Genomic DNA, 22,696 nt, shown 5'->3' with positions numbered 1-22,696 from the left:
GATTATGGAGGGACAGGACCAGAGATCAAACCAATCTAAGGGAGGTTCACAGTGGGTTCACACTCCTACATGTCCAAGCATTTTCAAGGAAGATACTGATATTAAGGCTGTTATTTATCTGTGTCAGTTAGGAAGTGACACTGAATTCAGATGAGGAGTCACCGAGACACACAAAGAAACTCATTTTCTCCGTGCTCTACCTCAGTGGTTTTACATAGACCTATATAGCTCATTAGAGTGTAATCTCTAATAGTAAGGTAGCCAATATATTATTTGATATGGCTGCTTTAGGCAAGTGAAATGTAGTTAGAATAATGTTCGCTTAGGAAAGAAATTGCTTCACAATAGACGAAGGAAAAATTCTCATCTAGACAGGTGAAAAATGCTGTAAAACATTTAATAAATGAAATTAATTTGGAGAAAAGTTTTCTTGTATAATGTGTTAGAGCATGAACGCCTTGGTGTTCCCCCGGATGAGCTGGAGGAGGTGGCTGGGGAGAGGGAGGTCTGGGCCTCTTTGCTTAGGCTGCTGCCCCCGCGACCCGGCCCCGGATAAAGCGGATGAAGATGGATGGATGGATGGATGGATGGAGCATGAAGAGTTTTCAGCCTCTAGTAATAGAGAATTAAAGGAAATTCACTCCATATTTTGCAATCCCACGTAATTTTCTGGGGACCTGCCGATTGTTTTGGAGCTATTTTAGAGCTTGAGGTATTTTAAATCCCTAAAGCTGTTCTTGCTCCACTGTAGTCTTAAAACAAAAGCCCAGTTCAGTCGTCTTCTAATCAATCCAGCCAGTGGACAGCTTGTAGCCATGATAATAGCCAACACCTGGAGGACATGCCAAGAGCTGAGACCGTGTTAGTTGTGTGTTATGTATTAAAAACAGAGACTGAAACATGCCCAAAGTGAAATAAAAAACTGCCTAGTAGCATTGTATCCATACTGATGTGCTCAAACACCCAGGTTATGCACTCTTTTTGGATTAAAGTTGCTGAACCGGAGTTTAGAATAATGTAACCACCCAAGGAAGAGTCAATCAAAGTGGTTGCAGAACATCACAGCAATAACTGGCAGTTATTTTTAGTTGTCGTTTTTCTGGCCTTGTGATGATGAATAACATGGCCTCACCGTTAACTTGCCGTGTGTGTGTGTGTGTGAAGTAGATGTGACGCAAGTATAGGAAAAGTGAAACAATTAAAGGAAAAAGCAGCAGAGCCATCCAATAGCTCCTCCAAGGACACCATAATTACAAACGCTGGCTCTTTTAATGTGACTCAAAACTTCAGCTCTCTGTCTGTGCTACTCATACACCTCCACACTCCCACACACACACGCATACACGCACACCTTACTGTTTTCTCTGGTCCCTTTGTGGTGAGCGTACAAACGGTTTTGAAATGTTTTATATGTGTAGAACAAGGCTACTTTGTCTTCCTGTGTCGTACTTTTCTGACACACACAAAGACAAAGATAAGGGGAGAAGCATCATTACCTGTGAGCGCAAGTAGGTATGATGACATCCATATGCAATACCTATCTATTCACATCTCTGCCTGATCTCCTGCCAAATACTGATGTACAATATGCTGCAAACCCTACCTTAAAACGAGCCAGTAGCTGATCCCATTGTTTGCATTAAAAACATAGTTTATAATCTATAAAGTGATTTATAAAGTTTCATTAAAAAGCCCAAACTTCAGCATAATTCTACAAGAGCAGCTCCAGTTCTCAAATAATTCGCCAACACAGCAATGAAAGCATCAGTTTTCTAGACTTGTCACATCTATGGCTAATCTTTTATTCAGAAGTTGATTGTACAGGTGCAGGGCAGTAGGGCTTTCTCCAAACAGTCAACCTCTGTTCAAATGCGCATCCCACTGTATTGCGATACAACACGAAGTTCCCTTTTCTGATGTGTTGCAATACACTAGGTGACCAAACAAAGAATTCAAATAGAAAAGACTGTTCATATTTAGACACACATTCACATGCTTTGTAATGCAGACAGTCTGGCTTCTTCTCTGTCACTGTGGAGGGAAAAGGTTGAATGACAGGGGGAACAGGGTGAGCTGCTCCTGACTGCTCAACAGGAACAAACAGACATAAAAAAGGCCATGAAAAGGACAACCATTTACATCACAGTCAACTCATTTGTTACCCATTTACTATTTGTGTGTGTTGTATTCTCTAACCTCCTACTGTGTCTCCCTGCGGGTCTGGCACACACACACCCACACACCCACCCACACACACAGACGTACTATTAAAATAAGTGTCCCTTTGACTGCAGTAGTGTTATGTAAATGAGTGACATCTCTCACACGCCAAGCTCTTTCCTACTTTACAGCTTTGTCTTTAATAGCAACCCTTCACTAATATGAATTGGTAGGAAGTCTTAACCAACCACTGTTTCCATAACGATAGCCCGCCTCCTGCAAGACCACCCACACTCTCCTGTTATTACTGACATAATAAATTTCAGTGTCCATTAAGTTCCAGCTCTTTGGCCAGGTGAACTCAACGGTTTTTGTTTTTCTAAAGTTTAGTTACATTCTAATTTCTATGTGTTTTGTTGTACTGCTATTGTGAACTCTGGAGGAGCATCGATTATATTGTTCTTATTGTATAGCAGCCAAGGTGACCAATAGGTCAGTCATGCACAAACCTTCATTGTTTCTTTAAGGCATGTTGAAAAGGCAAATGATCTGCTGAGAGCAAAAGTCTAATTAGGTGACATTAGAGTTGGCATTTAAAAACGTCTCATAAAGGCTTTCCCTGACTCTATTCATCAGTTTGAAGTTTGCCTCTGTATCGCTGAAATCTTGAAGATTCTGGACTTCTGTTCACATTTGAGTGATGGTGCACATGATGCACTTTGCACAGCAGTGACTGAATGCAGATGAGGACAGTGCTCCGTTATCTTTAAGGTATTAATTAAGGTCTAAAAGTATTTTTTTTTCTTACTCATATTGTATGTGCTTCAAATCAGTTCATCGATCATTTATTAACCCTTTAAGACCTACCATAGAACCAAGTCCGCCAGAGCTTATATTATATTTTTACATGTTGTGGAGCCATTTTTGGGAGCATTTCAAGTTGCTATACATCAATACAACCATTATAGCCCAAATTTTAATAATATGTCTGCATTAAGTGCATAGTAATTACATAAATTGCAAAAAAGTGCAATAAACTACAAAAAAATTGAAAATCATTTTTGTTTTTTTAACATATATTTCTAGTTAGAGAAATTTAAGAGGCTTATCCCTCAAAACTGTAAATACCAAAAAGTTGCACAAAATAGTTTCCCACCACAGGAAATTTATTTTGAGTGTCTTCATAGTTTTATTTTTGAAATACACCAATTTTTATACACTGCAGGAAAAATGAAAATAAATATTATACTGCAAATTTGCAAAAAAGCAGCATATGCATCAAAATAAACTATTTCCAGCAGGGCAATATGAGTCCTAAGCATCCCAGAAACGACACAGAAAGTCATAAAGTCAAAGATAACTTTTAAAAACACCAGTATAGGCTCATGAGGCTATATGGTAAAAAAAAAAAAAACTACGTTTCCGCGAAAATGCCGTCACTTTTGGGCAGGTAATGGCGGACATGCAAAAGTTCGCGCTGACGTCTATTCCAACGTAGGAAGTGTTATGAACAGCTGATCGGATCGGCAAAGCGTGTTTCTGGAATATTATGTTTTTGTTGCTGCAAGCGCTTTTTATGCAGTTTTTACAAAGCTATATGTGGAAGGAAACTGTGACTTAGGACAAGCTGATGGCATAAGATGTAAGTACAACTCCTCCGGTTTCATATGCAAAAATAATTATTGCGCTAGCTTACGTGGTTGCAGAGCTACCGGGATTTAAAAATAGTTACGCAAAACAGAGCGTGCCAGCTCCCACCGGTTTTAAAGGGTTAAAAGCAAATGCCACTTCTTTCACTGCATTGTGTATGGTTATATTTTGAGTCTAAAAGTAGGTAAGTGGAGAGGTAAGATTTCCAAGAAATCAAGGGACTGTATGAAATATGAGAAACAGTGGTGGTGAATAAACCCAGACTTTACTTAGCATGTCCAACCAATCAGGAATGCCAAAAATAGCTTGATCGTTATCCAAAACCACACACGCGCTTATGCAAGTTGAAGAACTGGAGGCCCCAGCCATGGAAAACTCATCAAATTAGAGTCTGAGAGGGCCAAAAAAAACACGTCTGCAAGAAAAAAAGAAACGGAAAGAAAAAAAAAAGTCAAAATGGCATCCCCTCAAAGCTCAAAGCAGGTACTATGAGTGTGTGATTGCTGTCAGGCTTGGTTTGCCTCAACAGAGGTGTTGGTAACTTGGAAACTTAAAACACACACACACCACACTCAGATGCTCAGTGATCAAGTAACGCCTGCACTTTGTTCCCTTTTTGCATCATTCTATTCTTTGTCTCTTCTCTTTTCCATTTCTGTAGTCCACCCTTTCCTTCCTCATTTTATGTATTTTTGTTTCTCTCTCCTCCTCTTCCCCTTACGTATATTTCTTCCATTCCTGTTCCAAAATTATATGGAAAATTCTGATTAGTAGCTATTTAAAAAGCCATAGATAATTTTGAGTAGATGCGGTTTAAGTCAAATCTTTCTTTAGCTTCACGGATGTAGAAATAACCTTTCCAGTCACATCTCCAGTCATTCATTTCATTCGTCACTCATTCTTGTTGGTTGAAAACCCGCCTCATCAAGAACTAATAAAGCGTTTCAGCCCCGTCTTTTCCCACCTGTATTTGCCCTAATATGCTCTTATCTTGCAGCTAAAAGCTTTTCTACTTCACTGCGTTGCTCTCATTTCCCTCCTGTGGCTCTGACTCACTACACTTCTCAGTACTCAATGCTGCTGATGTTTGTAATCTATGAATTTTACAATATTTTGTTATTGCTGTGAGTGTCAGTTCCGTGTAAAACACACACTCTGGACACGATATTTTGTGTTTTTTCCCAGAGCATTCTCCGAGATTGTGTAGTTCCTCTGATGAATAGAAAAGCTTTGATATTAGATCTTTCACACAATGTAACACTTTCATTTAAAGACAGCTGAGTTTCAGCTGAGATAAGGAAGCAGATATTATGTATTGACATATTGCGATTACAATTATGTGTGTTTAGGCCATACCAGTGACCTGAATTACACACCTCAGTATATCCAAGTCTGTCTGTCTGCCTCTCCTCCTGCTGTGTGTCTGTGTCTTTCCTTTCTCTATTAGTGTCTGTGCCTTCAGGCTTCCATCTTTTATTGTTCTGGACAAATAAAGAGATCACACAGAAAAGAGGCCTACAAAAATCACTCCCTCACACATGGACACGCACACGAGCACGTACACACACAATCAGATGGTTCTTTGGATGAAAGGGGCATTGTGGTAGCATAGCTACAAATCCCGGCAGCCCTCAGCACTCAACAGCTAACACACACTTACACACAAACCCCCCCCAATCACACACACACACAATTCTTATCGGACAAAACGTTCCTTGTCTTAAAGCCTGACCCGTCTAAACACACAACACTCACACATACACATGCACACAGCTTCATAGAGGTAGATTACCCTCATTTACAAATGTATGGCTTTGTGACTGACCCGTTAGCAAAACTAGAGGGAGCAGTACCCAATGAATTATTCAGTGCCTCCTTAAGGGTTAAAACAGGCGGAAAATACGCTTGTTAAGATGTCAAGGACCAGGAAGAATACACTTTTGAAGAAGGGTTAAAAAAAAAGGGTAGAAATTTTCAAAAACTAAGAAATCTGTTTTAAAAAATGTTTTGTTTTTTATCAAAGATAGTTTTTTGGTTTTAAGATATACAACAGATGGACAAGGTTTCAAAATGAAAGCAACAAACGACGAGTATTTTGTCCTTCAAAAGTTAGAACAATATGCTGCATGAATTATTCAGTGCTTCCGTAAGAGTGGAAACAGGTGGAAAAATATCACTTGTGAAGTTTTTGAATGCAAGATACATAAAAATATAAAATACTAAAGGACAAAATGAATGACGAAAAGAACATGTAATGCCAACTCTCAAGGGTTATTAAAAGAACAAAACAACAACAACAACCAAAAATGGGGAAAATAAGACCAGAGAGCGTTAAATTGTTTAAAATGTTTCGACTTTATTATAAAAAGAGAGTATTTCTATGAAGATCTGAGAGTTGTGATGAGTACTATTTTTTTTAAATGTCAGAGAAGGAAAATGCAGCCTGTGTGTCACCTCCAAGCAGACACATGAATGAAATGATGAAATGACACATCTCTTCCATAAAGACAAACGATCAAAAATCCTTCCGATGATTACATGACTCGGTGGCCTTGGAGATGAAGGTAAATCAATCAAAAAAATAAAATAAATAAATTCTCTACTAAAGCCCCTTCCCTCCCCATCTCTCTCCCACTCCTCCCCTCCATCTGTCCTTCTCCTCCCTATTTTTGTCCCTTCTTTCCATCCATCTCTCTTCCCATCGAGCATCTCTTTTGTCTCCTAGCCAGCCTTCTCCTTTCTTAATGCTTTGATCTCTCTTTCTGTATCCATCCAGGCGTATATGAGTGAGTATGGCAGGCTTGCTCGGTGTGCCTCTATGTGCATGGCTGCTTTAGACTAACAACCCCCCCCCCCCCACCTAATATACTTCTGTCTCACACACACACACACACATTCAAAAGGCCGTAGAACTTTTTGAAAGTCACACCAGATGTTCCGAGCTCCATATTCATGCAACAACATCCTCTTCTTATTGTTTTGCCTGCATGTTTCCTTTATCTCATCTTCTCGTTTCCCCTTCCCCCCTTTCTCACTCATCTGGCCTTTTATTCATTTGTTTTCTTTTATAGAACCCCCTCTAACCCCTCTCCTAATCTTGCAGTTTTCCTTTCCCATCCTTGTATTCATCGTTATTGCTTTTAAAAGCCTCCTCTTCACTCCATTTTCTTGATTTTTGTTCCATTTGTGGTTTTGTTATCATTGTATCTCTGGCGTGCTCCATTCTTACCCCTCTCTCGCTCCCTCATCTTCAATTTGTTTGGTTGTTTGTAAACCATCTTCTCATCCTTCCCTTTATTCTGCCTCTCTTCCCCTTCCCTATCCATCTCCTCTTCAGTTCCTCTCCTCTTCCGCCCCATCCCTTTTCTATCAATGCAGCCCTATAGTCTAACTCTACAGTCCATTCACTTTTCGCTCAATCAGCTGAAAATGTCAAAAGGAACAGCAGCTTTTTACTAGTGAAAGCACACCCATTCACAATTATTTCATTATATTCTGGATCTGACAGATGTGCAAAAAGAAAACAAAAAGGTTTTTATTAATATCGTCATCCTTCCTTTTCCACTCCTCTTCATGTCTCGTCCTTCATGCTAGTCTATCATTATTTTCTTGATTCTTTCGTCTCTCTTGACTTAATTGACTGAACAGGCTTTAGACTGCGTAGATGCATCCTTCACATCATTCCCAAACCTTGCTTGAATATCATGGCATGTTTTTTTTTTATTAACCATCTGCATCTCCATTTCCTCGCTTTTCTCATTTCCTCTCATTTTTTTGCATCATTTCTTACCCCCCCCCCCCCCCCCCACACACACACACACACACACACCCCTTCCCCCATATTCCCATTACATCCTCCACCTCCTCTCTCTATGCCTGTCATTCTTTCTCTGAGGTCTATTGATTCTCTGCTGGGGCCTTTTCCCCCGTCTTTCAGCTGTCAGAAGGAGATGGGATCTTCTGATGTCCCCAGCCATGATAAACAAATTGTGTGTCTCCTGCAAACCTCTTTGGAATACAGAGCACACACCCACAAATAGGTGAAATCAAAACAGATGGGACACAGAGAGTGATGATCAGAAAAGATGGAAAACGGGAGGCGGTACAGATTTGCACATCTATTCTTTTTTCTTTCTTTTCTTTTTTCTTTTGCATCTCTTGGGGTTTTGAGTGGAGACTAAGCTTTATTGTGGCGCATATCTTTATTTATCTCTCTGGATATTCTCTGCATTAGCCCCTTTCATTTCCACAACAATCGTTTTTGCAGTTTTCTTTCGTGGATCCACCTTTTTGTTTCATATATACATTTATCTGCAGCAATCATTCCCAGTCTTTTACCCCAGTGATTTCACGAGTAACAATATCTTACACGGTCCCTGAGTTTCTTTAATTTTCTGCATTGTAAATCAGTTCAAAAAATGAACACTAGTGTTCCAGAGTTGCGTCCTTCCCAATACTATATCCATCCTTTTTCAGTCCACAAATGCTTCCAATCTCTATTATCCCTCTCACTTTTCTTTCTCCACCTTTTTATACCTCCATCCTACCACATTTGCTGCTTAGTTTATCCACACACCCAGCATCTCTCACAGTCAGCCTCTATGCATGTGTCTGTCCCACGTTCTCCCACACCCTCCTTCTCCCCATTCATCCAAGTATTGATTTAGCTGTCCATGATACGCCATAGTGATTGACAGCTACTAATTGGCTTAATCCCACCCCCAGGGGTTTGTGGCTCTTTAGCTGATCTGGATACAGCTGTCCTATTGTCCAACATCTGACACCGTGACCCCGATGAACCAGTGAGGGGGGATAAGAAGGAATATTTTCATTGGAATAACATATTCTTGGATCATCCCCAAATCAAATGAAAGAGTATTGTTGTAGTGCCTTGGTACTATCTGACTCAGTGATTTAAAAAGATTCAGTGTGTAGTAATTGGGAGACATTACCTGTATTCCACAGTGTGCAGAGAGAGGAAGACAGAATAAACAGACCTCTGTGCACTAACAGCAGGCTTTTGCCAAGTGGTTTGACAGATGAATTCCTGGCTCAAAGGTGAACACTTCTTTCACTGCAATACATGTGCATCAGCAAGCATGTGCCCAGTCGGGAGTGTCCTTGAGCGAGACGCTGAGTCTCTTAGGTTGAAATGGAAAAGCGAGGGAGAGGGAGGGAGGGAGATGGTCACCCCAAAAGACGAAAAAAGCAGCCCTAAGCAGCCCCAGATTAGCTTTGCACTATTGAGGAGGCAAGGGGCAGAACATAAGGTCTTAGTGGATATCACTAAGCCTTTAAAGACCACCCTTCAGCCTTGGATGTACTCCCCCCATCGTATTTATCCAGTGACTGACGCACACTGTTTACATTCAAATTAGCCCATGGAGACCTTACAGGCTGAAAACTTTGCCTCAAAGGCAGGTCATGATCTGTTCACCTAGAAGTCATTAGTGAGTTTAGATCTTTGAAGCCGTTTTTATTCATAATGATAATGTGTGAAGATGGATTTATTTTCAAAGATGCATGTGCATCATTCAACTCGTAAAGGCCTCGAGATAGCCACAATCTTCATTAATATTTAATAGCCACTTATTCTCTCATGTCAGTTGCTCAGTGTCGGTTGCGCTTAACATGGAATAAAATTAGAAATTAGAAACATTTCTAATTTCTAGAACAAGTTCTAGAACAATAAGCCTGAGTATATTTTGCATTATAGTTCGCTTCCTGATCGATTTGGCCTTAAAGCTTCATTTGAACATGACATCAATCAGTCATACCATATTAGTAGAGTCTAGTTGCTTGGCTTGAACATATATACCATCTATACCCGTATTTTTCAAATGATGACTTAATTTGGAATCGACTCTATAAAGATGAACGAGTAGACAGAAACTGAGGGTGGAGGTAAGCAGTAGAAATTGATCAGCAGTGTTGCGGACCATTACATCTACCATGCATGTGTAATGACCCTTATTACCACTCTGATTCATATATCCCACCCATTACCCACAAACCACTTGACTCGGTGACAGACTGGAAGACACAAGGGTCATTGTGCCGAAACATCCTCCCATGCTAAAAGATCCCCTCTTTTCTCTGCCTCTATTCTCATCTCCCTCCCCGGTCTCTGTTTTCCAGACCAACACATGGACAAGCTGAATACTTGATAGTAACCCCCACCCCTTTTTTCGTTTTCATTCCCACATGGTTGGTGAAGCCAAGTCCCCTCCCTTATTTCTTCAGGTTAACACAGAGAGACCTTTGTTGTTCCGAACTGAACAACAGCTCAGAACAACATACCTCAATAAGCCTACACTGTTGGTTCTCAAAGTTCCCTCAAGGCAAAGACACCCATACGTATCCCAGGAATCTGGACGACTCCTCAAAAGCAGTCCCTTTTGCTAAATTTCTCCCAAACTGATGTTTGTTGGTTTAGCTGATCTTTTTGAAATTTATACTGACAGTCAAACATTCCCAGAGAGGCAAAGCGATAAAGTAAGACATGCATTTGCATAGAACATAACAAAATCACTCTATAAATTCTGTGGAAACAACTTAAGCAATTCATTCTTATTCATTCTATTATATTTGAAATTCCATTGTATCCTTGAGGACTGTAAAAACCCCTTTATGAAACTCAAAAAGTGTCCTTAAGTACCTGAACCTGCTAAAGTAAATTGTTTTGAATGAAGGTGTTAAAGTTACTCCACCTGAAATATGAAGAAAAAAGCGAGCGAAAATGGAAATCCTAATAAATAAGAAGGTTATTTTACACTTCAAAATGTCGCAGCAAGATATTTCCTTTGATATACTTCTTTTCATCTTGAGAATGAAACCAGATGACATTCAGCTCTTTTTGCGCTAAACAGAGCTTAAAGATTGGTGCACCGTCTGGTTGAGTAAAATATAAACATGCTCAGTGAATAAAACATCGGTAGTATTTCCTTATATACAAAGGTCAAAACATCTGTTTATACATTGATCGATCTGTACCGATGTATGCCTGCCCTCCAGCACAAGCACAGACACACACACACACACTCGCAAATATACTGTTATTACAGTATATTTGCAGGGACTTTTATGCAGACTACATCCACTTTGACTCCTAATCCACACAGTATCCTTCACCACTCAACCTAATGCCACATTACTTCAACAATCTCAGAAGACTTTGTTCAAAGCTTCAACCTTATCTGTATTTTTTTTTTAAGTCTTTCTGTGCTTTTGGAGTCATCTGGTTCCTGTAAAGATAAGAGTAAAGTGAGATGCTTGCTTAGACTTACACCCACACGGAGCTTCGCATATGACGTTTGAGCACCGAGTGACCTTGCACCTTCAGATGACATGGGCTCATGCAGACAGACTGCCTGAAATGACTTTTATTTGTTGCTGATGGTGATACTCAGGTGCAAGGGCATGGGCACACGAACGTGCAGAGAGGGTGTGTGACCTTGTGTGGTCAGCTTTAGCAGTAATATCAGAAAAGCTCACATGCATGGACACATTGGACTAACGCTCACACATACACGGTGACCTTGTTTGTTCAAAGTGGCCACTAGAATCTAAACAATGTTGATGACATTTGCTTTCACGATATCACAATAAAAATAAACATGGCTGTGACAAATGTGATGTCATCCCACATAAACACTGAAAACGCAATAGTTGATAATGGCCCCGAGGAACTGCTACTTCACTGCATTTAAAAATAACCTCAACTGGGTGTAGTGGTAATGACGCCCACTGCCATTTTGCAAGATGATTTAAAAATACAAGGAATATTAAACATCTAATAACAAATGTTAAATATTTAGAGGTGTAAATATTGGGTTAAATGTAAAAATCTCCAACCTGTACAAACAATCTGTGATAGTGCATTATTCTACAGTGACACATTAATCCTACTTTATTGTCAGCACTGCTTTGGCTTATGTTAAAGTTAAGAGAAATTAAATTCGCTTAAATTCTCTTCATGTTTTAAAGAACCCATAGAACCTTGTTTTCATTATCCTCCTATGCAGTACTTTTCACACAGGGATTAGTGGAAGTGTGAAGAAAAAGTGTCAGTGACTGAATAGAAGAGGATCTGCCTCATATCAGTCCTTGTACCTTTCCCTATATATAGCTATGGCCTTCTATAGCGCAATAACAATTAGTCAGTCCTAGAAGTGGCAATACATTTTGCTCACCGCTTCTCTTTTCACTGAAAAGGTCAATGCAGTCACAGCACAACTAAACAGAAAGTATAAGAGAGAGCTAACGAAAGTCAGAGGATGAGGAATGTAAACTATTTAGATGAGGGGAGACAGGTAAAAGAAGAGAGGAATAAAAATGAAAACTTACAAGGAGAGATGACAGGGGAAAAAAAATGATGTTGCTCTATAAAACTGACCCATGGTCAGGGATTAAGGCATGGAGCGGGGAGGGAATATACTGAAGTCAAACCAGTCGAATGGAAAAAAGTGAAATTAATAGTGTCCAATGAAGAAGCTGCAGTCATATTCAATCATATTACACTATTATACGTGTCACGGTCAATGAAGCATGGCTAGGGAAAGGGAGAAGAAAAAGGAGAGAAAGTATAGCAAAGGGGTGGAAGACATTAAGAAAGAAGGAGAGGGACAGAAAAAAAATGAGTAAAAATGCAAAGAAGGAATGCAGGGTTTTAGCCAAAAGTAATGACACAGAGAAAGAACGGCAAATAAAACAAAATAATGCAGAAGCAAAACAGAAAGTGACAGAAGGAGGAAAATGAAGAGAGGTTATTATGCTAAAGAGGTCAAGCTTGCAGTAATGCTGTCTTGTAGAAAAGAAAACGGGGTTTTCCTCTGTAGGCTTAGTACAACAATATGTGTCAGCATCACATGTACACTGTTATCTCTTTTTTTCCACATGTCTTTTTGTGTGCGTGTCAGTGAGCCATCATCTGGTGTGACACCATCAAACCAAAGCTGGTAAAATGTAGATTTTACCTAGTTAATCTAATCTCATGGATTCTTCTGTGGCACCGGTGTGAGTGATGTGCACAGAAAACAGACACACCTTCGCCTCTCAGATCGCAGTATCTCTGCAAGGATTCCGAAGAAATTCAGGGTTCTGCGAGATTGGCTCATTTAGTGAACTCACAAATTATGCAGCTAAGAAAAAAGCATAATTCATGCATTCTAATATGGTGCATAATTTAGCAATCATGTTAAATTACACAGAAAGCTGCTATATGTTGTATAAGTGAGAAAAAAACTCTATGTAATACATTTCTGCAGGCCGGGTTTATTTTTGGAAATTTTTCAGAGAGTAACACTTGTGTTCATTTGAAGCACAGTGGGGATAAATACAGGTGGGGGTGAGGGGGCTGAGGTATACTGAAGGGGACAGGAGGAGAATGAAATGTGGAGGACAGGAGAAGGGAGATAAGTAAAGAGGGAAAGGAAGGGGAGGAAGATGAGGACTGAGGAAAGAAGGAAGGAGAGGACAAGAGAGGATGAGACAGAACTGGATGAGAAGCTGTAGATAAGTCCCAGTGTGATCAAAGCATTACTTTGACATCAAATGCAGGCCTTGCCAGCATACTGACTGGTTAATGCTAGAAACACTTTGAAATATTAGAATATGTGTGGCTAAGAAGCTTCTCCTCATATTTGTCCACTTCATAGGGATTTACATATTGAGATTAATGTGTTATAAAGTGATAAACATTTTAACTACCTGTGGTCAGATCTAATTGTCTTTTAGCTGTCCAACCGTTAACAGTTACGTGCATTCTGATTGTCTCCATCTAATGACTTTAATGTGCCTTAAAGACAGGTAAATCGTGGTTTAAAATCCCATTACTGAACACCCACATCATTCACATCACAATACAAGAAAAACAATCCCGTCATAAATGGCCCCATATGCCAGCAGACAGGACAAAGAGCCAATTTGTTGCATGAAAAACTGGTGTCCATTACCGTGTTTGTTTAAACTGTTTTAAAATAATTCAACCTTGAAAGCAATTTTACTGATAAATAAGCCAAATATGAAGGCATACAATGTGACATAAATAAAAAGATAAGAAATAAGTGAATGTATGCAACAGGATTATTACGCTACTTATGTTCACAGAGCTTGTTTCGGCAAATAGGTGCCAGAGCCCTTCCTCTCTCGATGACATAAGACTGCAAACTTAACTACTTTTTTGTGTATTCCGCCTTCGAGCTACATCTTCAGAAAGCTTATTATGCCGCATATGAATTGTGTCATCCAGTTTCAGTTCTCATGATCAGATTTTCTTAAACAGTAGAAAAACAACAGAAATGCATGCAGGGAGGGACAAATGATGAATGTTCTTGGCCAGATGGAGGTCACAGTAACATGGTTTTTAGACTGCAGAGCTACTGAAATGCCACATTTTAGTTAAACTATTTATCAGTCTGATCTGCATGTCTCTTCAACACTCCCTCTAATGTAGAGTCCTCTATCTAACCCTGCTTATAATCAGATAAGCTATATGCAGCATTTGCTTTTCTGGCCGGCCACTGACACTTTGTGTGTTTGTGTGTACGTTCAGCTTCTGGTTTCAACACCACTCGCTGTGTCTTTGTCAGCACGTGTCCTGCAAAATAAATAAATTTCCACAATTTAAACCTAATTTGAACTGATTTGTCAGCCACTAATGTGCACAAAAGAATGCACATATCCTCACATATATAAAGTATGATGCAAACAGAAAAGCATGGACACACACACTGTACCTTGAAACCATAGCTAACTGTCCATAAAGTTCACCTTTACAAATGTGTTCCATCAGCAAAATTAACTCGCTACAATTAACATAACCGTGTTAATTATGGTAATCAACAGCACACCCACTGCAGGTACATGCTCAAACCTGTGCGCGCATGTGCGTGTTTGACAAGTTTAGTGGAGATAAATGATAGAGGGAGTGAGAAAATGATGGCAGGGACAAAGAAAGGAAGATGGGGAATGAGACTGATAGCTTGAGTTTGACAGATGATTTAAAATAAAATAAAGTATAAAAGTCAATTAACTGTTTAAGTTATTTGTTAAATAAAAATACCTAAAAGTAATTAGAAGACACTGCTTTAGGCTATGGAAGTTTTTTCCATGACTTGTTGCATGTAGTATCACAACATATTAATTGATGACAAGTGTAGTAACTTATAAAACATAATCAGTTTGAGGGAAAAAGGTGGACAAGCCCACTATGAATGACTTTATGACAACACTTAATGGCTATCTTGCTGAGGATATTCTTAGACATAGATTTAATGCATTTTCTTATACTAACATAAACATAAAGCCTAAAGTCTTCAATATCAAACATGCTTTTCAACAACTATCCCAATGTGGTAACAACCCAAAAGGTCCTCTGCTTTCCAAAATGTCCTCGTGTCAATGCTCTAAAACTCAAGCTGGTGCTCACTATGATAGCTGGACAAGTACAGACACACACACACACACACACACACACACACACACACACACACACACACACACACACACACACAGAGTTAATTATTATCCTGAATAATGAGAAGCAAATGACTCATTAAATCTCTCCTTGACCCGCACGCAGAAACTAGCCACTGTTCCACACATTCTTTCTCTCTCACTGACTCTACAGTACCTCATACAAAACTTGTCAAACCAGACGCCTTTTCAGCTGTGAATTATTAATTGGCATTAAAGAAAGAGCCTAAATTTCTCTTTGACCCCAATCCCGAGTACTTTTGTGCCAGAGCGACCGCAAAATTTAAAGAAAATCTCCTGAAATTCATAATTGAGATGAACTTTGTTCTCGACCTTCATCCCTTATTTCCTTTCTTTCTCGCTCCCTCACTCTTTTTCAGTGTCTCTGCCTGTGACATGCTGTCTGCCAAAGCAGAAATATAGTTACATTTGACTGTTTAAAAAAATATCAAACGTGGTTTTCTTTTTCCTTAATGTGATTGGTGTCCATGAGACATCAGAGCACCTGACTGGACCCAAGGACTGTCACAGAAAACAAATTACACTTATTTTTCAGGCCCACTCTGTCACACTCGTGCATACACCTACAATACAATATATCTAAAGCATATATATATATACAAATATTTTTAAAAGAATCAAATGAATGAATGAACAAATGAATATTCTGGGTGAAAGGTTCAGGTGCCTATACACGTGCCCATACAAGGTGTTCGGATCAATATAAATCGCTGTCTCGAATAATCAATTTCCATTTCAATACAATCAATATCAGTGTCAACCCTGTATTCTGATCATCAATGGTAAAATCGATGAAATCACTCATTAATCCTGAATTAACATTGATCCAGACTCCACTGTTTTTGCAATTAAACTGCAGCCTCATCGCCTAGCAGTAAATCCACGCAGCATTTTCTGCCAGTGCTCAGCTCTTTTATGCAGGAGTGAGAAGGTCGACCATGCCGAGGATCGCTATTCAGCTAACAAAGCTTTAATACTGGAAACCGACACAGCTGCAGCTGCAGCATGTGGTTTTAGGTGCGCAGGATGCGAGGGCAATTAAAAGCGAACACCTAATTGATGATGTAGCCTCTCTGCGCTGCCACATGTTTTTGTTTATTTGCTCTAACTGGTGTCCTTGTTGCTTTGTGGTATTACTTGTGGTGCAGTTTCCCATCTCTGAGTACTTGCATGCACCCCATCCAGCTTTAGTCTGCGCTGCCTAAATTACTTCAATGTGACTTTGCTTATCAAATAATGAGAACATGGGACACATTCATGAATCACGCTGCTTGTTAGTTTGTTTCGGTCAACAAAATTGAAAAAAATTCCCAATTTAGTGATTTTTCACTTGATATTTAAGTTATTGGTTTTCTTTTCCTTTTTAGGGATACAGAGAACGGAATCAAAACACAGTATGCGCTACGTTGAAGGAAGGGAAACGGGCCAAAAAGTAAAGAGTAGTCAGACTAAAGTGCATGAACTGGAACGGGTGCACTGTAATTTAAAGTCGCTGGCATGTAGACCAATTGAGGAATAATTGAAACCACATGAGCTCAAGAAAGAAAAAAAAAAACATACAAACGCCATGCTTAAGGCCAAAGAAACTAAACCCAGTATGTTATGCTGCATGGGAACTATGTCAACACTACTAAGCCACCTGTGTTGTCTCACTCTTCCCCACGTGCACCAATACCCAGGAAATCATCAAATGCAGACAAATTAACGTGCTCCCCCCCTCTAGAGAACACGTATGGGGATTAGAGGTCAAAGACACTAATTACTGACTGCCATTTAGTCTGGTTGAGATGAAAGATTAGAGTTATAATCCCATTCCACTTCCATAGGAAATTATATATCAGCCTAACATCTATCTGGCCTCACATTCTGCTGTTTTAAATAGATGAAGATTGATTTAAGGGAAAGAGAGAAAAAAAGCTGACGTTTAACCAGTTGTGTGTGCTGACTCTGCTTTCTATTGAGCCCATGGAGCAAGAGGCTGGAAGAAAACAAAATCCAGAAGCAGAAGGCAGAACTCAATTCTCCACCAATGTTCCCCCGCCCCGTTCTCACTGGGAGGTAACGTGAATGTGAAGGTAAGAGAAACCAGTCACAGTGGACAGGCTTATCCAGACAGACAAGATTTGCGCGTGTGCGCGTGCGGGTCTGTCTGTTAGGGGCGTTCATATTGAATCCTGTATCCCTGGGGAGCCTAACTACCTCTCCATCTCTCTGACTGGCCCCCTGAGAGAGACAGACAGAGCAGGAGAAAGGAGAGAGATTGGAAAAAGAATTAGAAATAAAGAGCAGAAAGAAGGAAAAGGAGCAGTGAAGCCAATACTGCAGCAAAGCCCAATAGCTCCCTCTGTCGTCACCTAGAAATGATCCAGTAGCCCTTCCATTCATTTTCCCCTTTACTGTCTTCTTTTTGAGTCCTGTTTCTTTATCTGCAGGATCACAACTTTATTCTATCTTTTAAGCCTCTCTTTCATTATTTAAAAATACTACTTTATGATCACATAACTTACGAGGATGAGCAGTCGGTGCCTAATTAAAAATAAATATAATGATTACAGTGTAATAAATTAATCCCTCTATTTTGTTTCCTCCCTAGGGTGCTACATCAGCACTGCTTGCGGGCAGATGCCTTTAAACTCAATCCAGAAAGCAAGGTTGTTTTCTTTTCATTCTCTTTTTAAGATTCTGTCTTACTCATTTCATGAATGTGGAAAGATCAACATAATTAGTCCCCTCAAATCTTTAAAAATCACTCAAAGCTGATCAAAATTAATACTTATAAGTAAAAAGCAAATTTTATATTGTCTGATTTTTCTGCATTTTTCCATTAATTTAAAGAACATTTTCAAATGCTGTTTCTTTTTCCTTCTTTTGTGAAACCCTGAAGAACGTCAAATAACATCAACAGGAATTATTGCTACACACTTGGACTGACTCTATAGATACATAATAGGTAAACCTAGTGTCTAATGTCCATAGTGTCTAAGATAAGTCATGAGAAAGTTCCCACAGATTGAATTCTGAGTTAGAGAGTTTGAACTTAACCTAAATATCTTCTGGTCTTCTCATGTCCTCTCACACATTCCAGAAGAAATGCTAAAGCTCGTTAAGCTTAATTCTATCTTTACTAACTATAACTAGCACAGCTATGATGCACAGTATTTCCAGTGCCAGGTTCTGAAACCACTTCAGTAAAAAACCAACAAATCTGACGACATTTCTGTGTCAGTTTCTGTGCAATTTCTTGGCTGAACATCAGGGAAAAAATCTGATACCTCTCCCACCCCGCTTTCATCTGTCATCCAAGCCAGGTTTCTGTATGCTGCTCACCCTAAATAGCACAAAGATGTACTGGTACAAGGGAATTATATGTGTCTGCCCTGCTTTTAAGGTATACAATCACTTCTGCAGACATAAAACCACATTTTTGCAGGAACTGTTCATTCCTGCAATGGCTAAGTGAAGGCAGGCAGTTTCTACTCGCAGGTCTCATTTCAGCTCATACGGCAGTGACTCTCAAAAAGGAATGAGACTGACTACTCTACTGATAGACGTCACGCTGCCCTCCTCTCTTGTCCACCACCTCCTCCTTTTCTTCACATCCTGATAGGAGTCGTGCTCTTTTCTGCTCAGCTGCTGCTCCTCCGACCGTCTGCCCCGTTGTTTCTCTCTGCCCTGCACCTCATCTCCTCTGCAGACCACATCCCCTCATTTCCTTTCCTGCACCTCTTTTTTTGCCTCTTGATCTTTCCCTCTCTTTTACTCTGCCCACGCTGTATTATTGTTCGAGTGAAATATTGGGAGCTTGAAGAATTAATTGGTGAATTAAGAAAACATCCAAAAGCACAAGTTGAGTGATACTGTTGTGCTACTTACAAAAACCCTTTGTGGAGCCAGAGAGCGACAGCTGTGATGTTGAGCTCTGTCATTAAGTGAACATAAGAAGCAGCAATTCAAAACTACAAAATTAGGGACCTTCTTTGTGTGTAATGTGTCTTTTAAGTGGCCAGTGAGCCACAGTGTCTCAGAACTAAATATAAAAAAGGGGAATTCTGCTGTTCTTCGCTGCAGTGACTGGTCTGTAGCTAATTGGCAAACAATAAATAAACAGGGAAACGCTCTCTGAAAAGTAACCACATAATAAGGAAGTGTGGGGGGAACCACAACAGCACAGTTACAACACTTGTAAGAAGGGAATTAAAAAATAAAAAAAAAAATGCCTGTCAAAAATATAACACAATAAGTTCCAAACCCTTTCCCCCCCTTATTTACTAAACTGCAGTTAGAGCATCTAATGGATCCATTTCTCTGCATCTTTCCTGCTCCATTGTAGACTGCAGACTTTTTTCAAGGCAACACAAGAAAACATCTCTGCAAACCAGCCAAGCCTGGCTGCTAGGAACCCCCTGTCGAATAAATACAACAGCAGCAAATGATTTTCTCAATGGCTCCCACAAGACTGAAGCGCACAGACAGAGTCGGGGAGATTGCAGTGTAGAGAAATGAAGAGAGAGGGAGAGGAGGGCGAGAGAACGGTGAGTTGGAGGGGGTTGAAATGCAAAGGGGAGAGCAGAGGTACGGGAGAGAGGGGAGACATTTTATACAGCAACAGTGTGGGAGACAGAAGGGGGAGAGGGAGAGAGAGATTATTGCCTGCTTGAGAGCAGCAATCTTGAGTTGTGCCATGAATACCAAAGATACAGCCCTGGAGTTAACGCCCCCCCCCCCCCCCCCCCCCCCCCCACACACACACACACACCTCTCTCGCTCTCTTTACTCCCCCATTGAAAACGCAGCGGAATTGCAGATGCCCAAAACTACACACCGATATCTCTCTTACTCTCTGCTGAAAGCGGCTGAGCAGCAGCCCAGTTCCAAATCCATCTGTAATTATTCATATCAGACCAGCATGCGCACAGACCCAAACGGTACGGACAAATCTACTCTACTGAGCAGATTTCACTGGATGTCTATGCAACAATTTACAAAACGATCTAATGTGGCCCTACAGGGATGCTAAGCCAAATGCACGGACCAAATTGAGTGCAGAACGAGCCTGAATGAGCCTATGGGCAAGTGATCTGTATGCATTTTTTATGCAGTTTCACCAGCGCTGGCGCACACCAAAAGGGCAAGAACGCCGCTCCGCTTCAAGTATTCAAACGGACTGAATACTAAGCTGCGTGGAGTCTTCAGGGATTCACATTTCAAAATCACAAAATCAATTAGCTCCCAAATCAGTAATGACCCCGCAAAAACCAGAAAACGAGAAAGGATGAAAGAAGGGGAAATGGCGAAAAAGGGGGAAATATTGGGGATTGAGAATTTTAAATATGCTGTTTTGATTTTACAGGAGGAGGATAAGTTGGGGGAAACGCTTTCTGGAAGAAACAGGAAGAAATATGTTAAATAAATGCAGATTAACTGTAACACTAACAAATATTTCTTTCCTGGAGTAGGCTAAAGGGACGCAGTGAATTCATCTGTTTACCGAATTATGTGACCGCAACCCCCCCTCACACATCCAGACTCTGTTGATGGTGATCCAAGGAAAAGTTCTGCGTCGCAGTTACGCGGAGCCGCCGGGAGACACGGAGACAGCGAAAGGGAGCTTACTCCTAGATTAGCTACTATAGGCTACGTGGGCAGACTCACAAATACGCAAACGCAGTTGGATGCACTCGCAGACCAAATAAGTAAAAATATGCAGAAACACTGCAAGAGAAACTTTAGTGAATCCACGCTCTGTTATGCGAAAACCACACAGATCCAACCGTCATTCAGCGGCCCGGAGGAACGAATAAAGTCTGCACTGTTACTGGCAGCAGCACAACAAATAAAACCAAGTGCTGTCTTTAATGCGCAAAGGATCTTTGGGTTTTGTGAGATTTTGCATAGTTAATCAAACACAATCAAGTCCGATATCATCTCCGAGTAATCTTTCTATAATGTATAAGAAGTGTTTGTGCGACAGCTTGGTTTAGTCAAGAGTCTAACCAGAATCTCCCCAGCATCCCGGGAACCTAAACCTTTAACTTCGCTGGCTCTCGTGTGTTTTGCGCTCAGGAAAGCCTCTGCAGAAGAGATGCGCGGATAGTGAGAAGAGAGACATACGATGGAACTGTGTTGATGTAACTACGGCAAAATCCCAGTCCTTAAACTCCAGTGGTCTTACCTTGGAAGTGAGACTCCGTGCGCAGCTCGTTCACCCAAGTGTCCTCAATACATACAAGCCAGTAGAGATCGGCCACTTGACTTAAGTAGTATTGCTTCTTTTACCAGATGTCCAACACATCCACTGATTAAAAGCCCAGTTTTTCTATGTTTACGTGCGCTTGGAGATGAGAGGGTAGAAATGAAAGCTGAGCCAAGTGGGTTTCCCGCTGGAGCTCAGTGGCAAAAAATGAAAAAAAAAAAAATAAATAAAAACCAGTCAAGCGAATTTAAAGATAAACTGAAAAGAGAGGACAAAAATGAAAGAGCAGTCATGCGTCTTGATGAGGTCCGAGACTGGAGTGATGGAGAGGAGTGGAGGGGATGGTGAGGAGGTGGGTGTTGGAAGAGAAAAAGAGAGGAAATCACCGTAGCATCCCTCCCTCCTTCGGGTAACAAATCCGGTACCGTCAGCGCCGTTTATCCGTCCTCCCTCCTGGAGCATCGGAAGCGATGTGAGGGAAACTGAACGGCGCGCAGCAGCAGCAGCAAGAGAAGAGAGAGAGGGAGGGAGAGAGAGAGGTGTCGCTGCCGTTGGAGGGCGTAGGAAACTGGTAAGCCTCTCTCTCCTCATACTTTCTCCTGTATGGGTAGTAATTTTGTTATTCGTCTGAATTAAATAAGTGGCACCTCAAATGACAAACTCAAGTGGGGCAAACCTCTCAATACGCATTAACTTTTTCAGATTTTATTACAGTAGAAATATAATTTGTTTAGTTATTTTTGACCGTGGTTGCAAAAAGCATTTGCGCTGAGAAGGATACGTTGTTTAATGAGGTTTAAGCCACATTATAGCTTTATCTGTATTGTAACACTGTACATCCTTCCCACATCAAAATCCACCCTGAGAGGTTACAGCAGAAGAAGCCCTGCAGGAGGGTAACTGAATGCAACAGTTGCCATTTCCTCATTGGCTAAGAGGAGCTTCCAACCGCTACCAGCAGAGATTTAGAATTGCACAGAGAGCCAATGAAAGGAGAGGAGGGCAGGCCTGCTATACACAGAGTGTGTCGCCTACAAAAGTCCAGTGTAAACGATATAATTGGCCATAAAAAAAAAAGCTGATAAAACCCACACCTGGAAAACTAAATTATGAATGGTTTGAAGGAGTATTTCGTAAAGCAACGCTCGACTTAGTCTCAGCTAAAAATAGATAGTGTGTGCATCAATTACACTAACC

The 22,696-nt window shown here is 40.5% G+C and overlaps 1 protein-coding gene across 2 annotated transcripts in view; it reads right to left on the bottom strand.

Moving 5' to 3' along the window:
• The window catches only part of cdh11 (cadherin 11, type 2, OB-cadherin (osteoblast)), a 91,558-nt gene extending 69,589 nt beyond the window's left edge, over positions 1-21,969 (bottom strand). For both annotated transcript variants that reach the window (XM_087850025.1, XM_087850026.1), the window contains exon 1: positions 21,479-21,969. The gene's annotated coding sequence lies outside the window, so the exon portion shown is untranslated. The remainder of the gene's footprint in view (positions 1-21,478) is intronic.
• Between the last annotated feature and the right edge of the window lie 727 nt (positions 21,970-22,696).

Source organism: Neolamprologus brichardi, chromosome 13, assembly GCF_056152115.1.
Source record: "Neolamprologus brichardi isolate AB-2024 chromosome 13, ASM5615211v1, whole genome shotgun sequence".
Classification (NCBI taxonomy): Eukaryota; Metazoa; Chordata; class Actinopteri; order Cichliformes; family Cichlidae; genus Neolamprologus; species Neolamprologus brichardi.
Note: the sequence above shows the minus strand (reverse complement) of the source record. Positions and strands in the feature narration are given on the sequence as shown.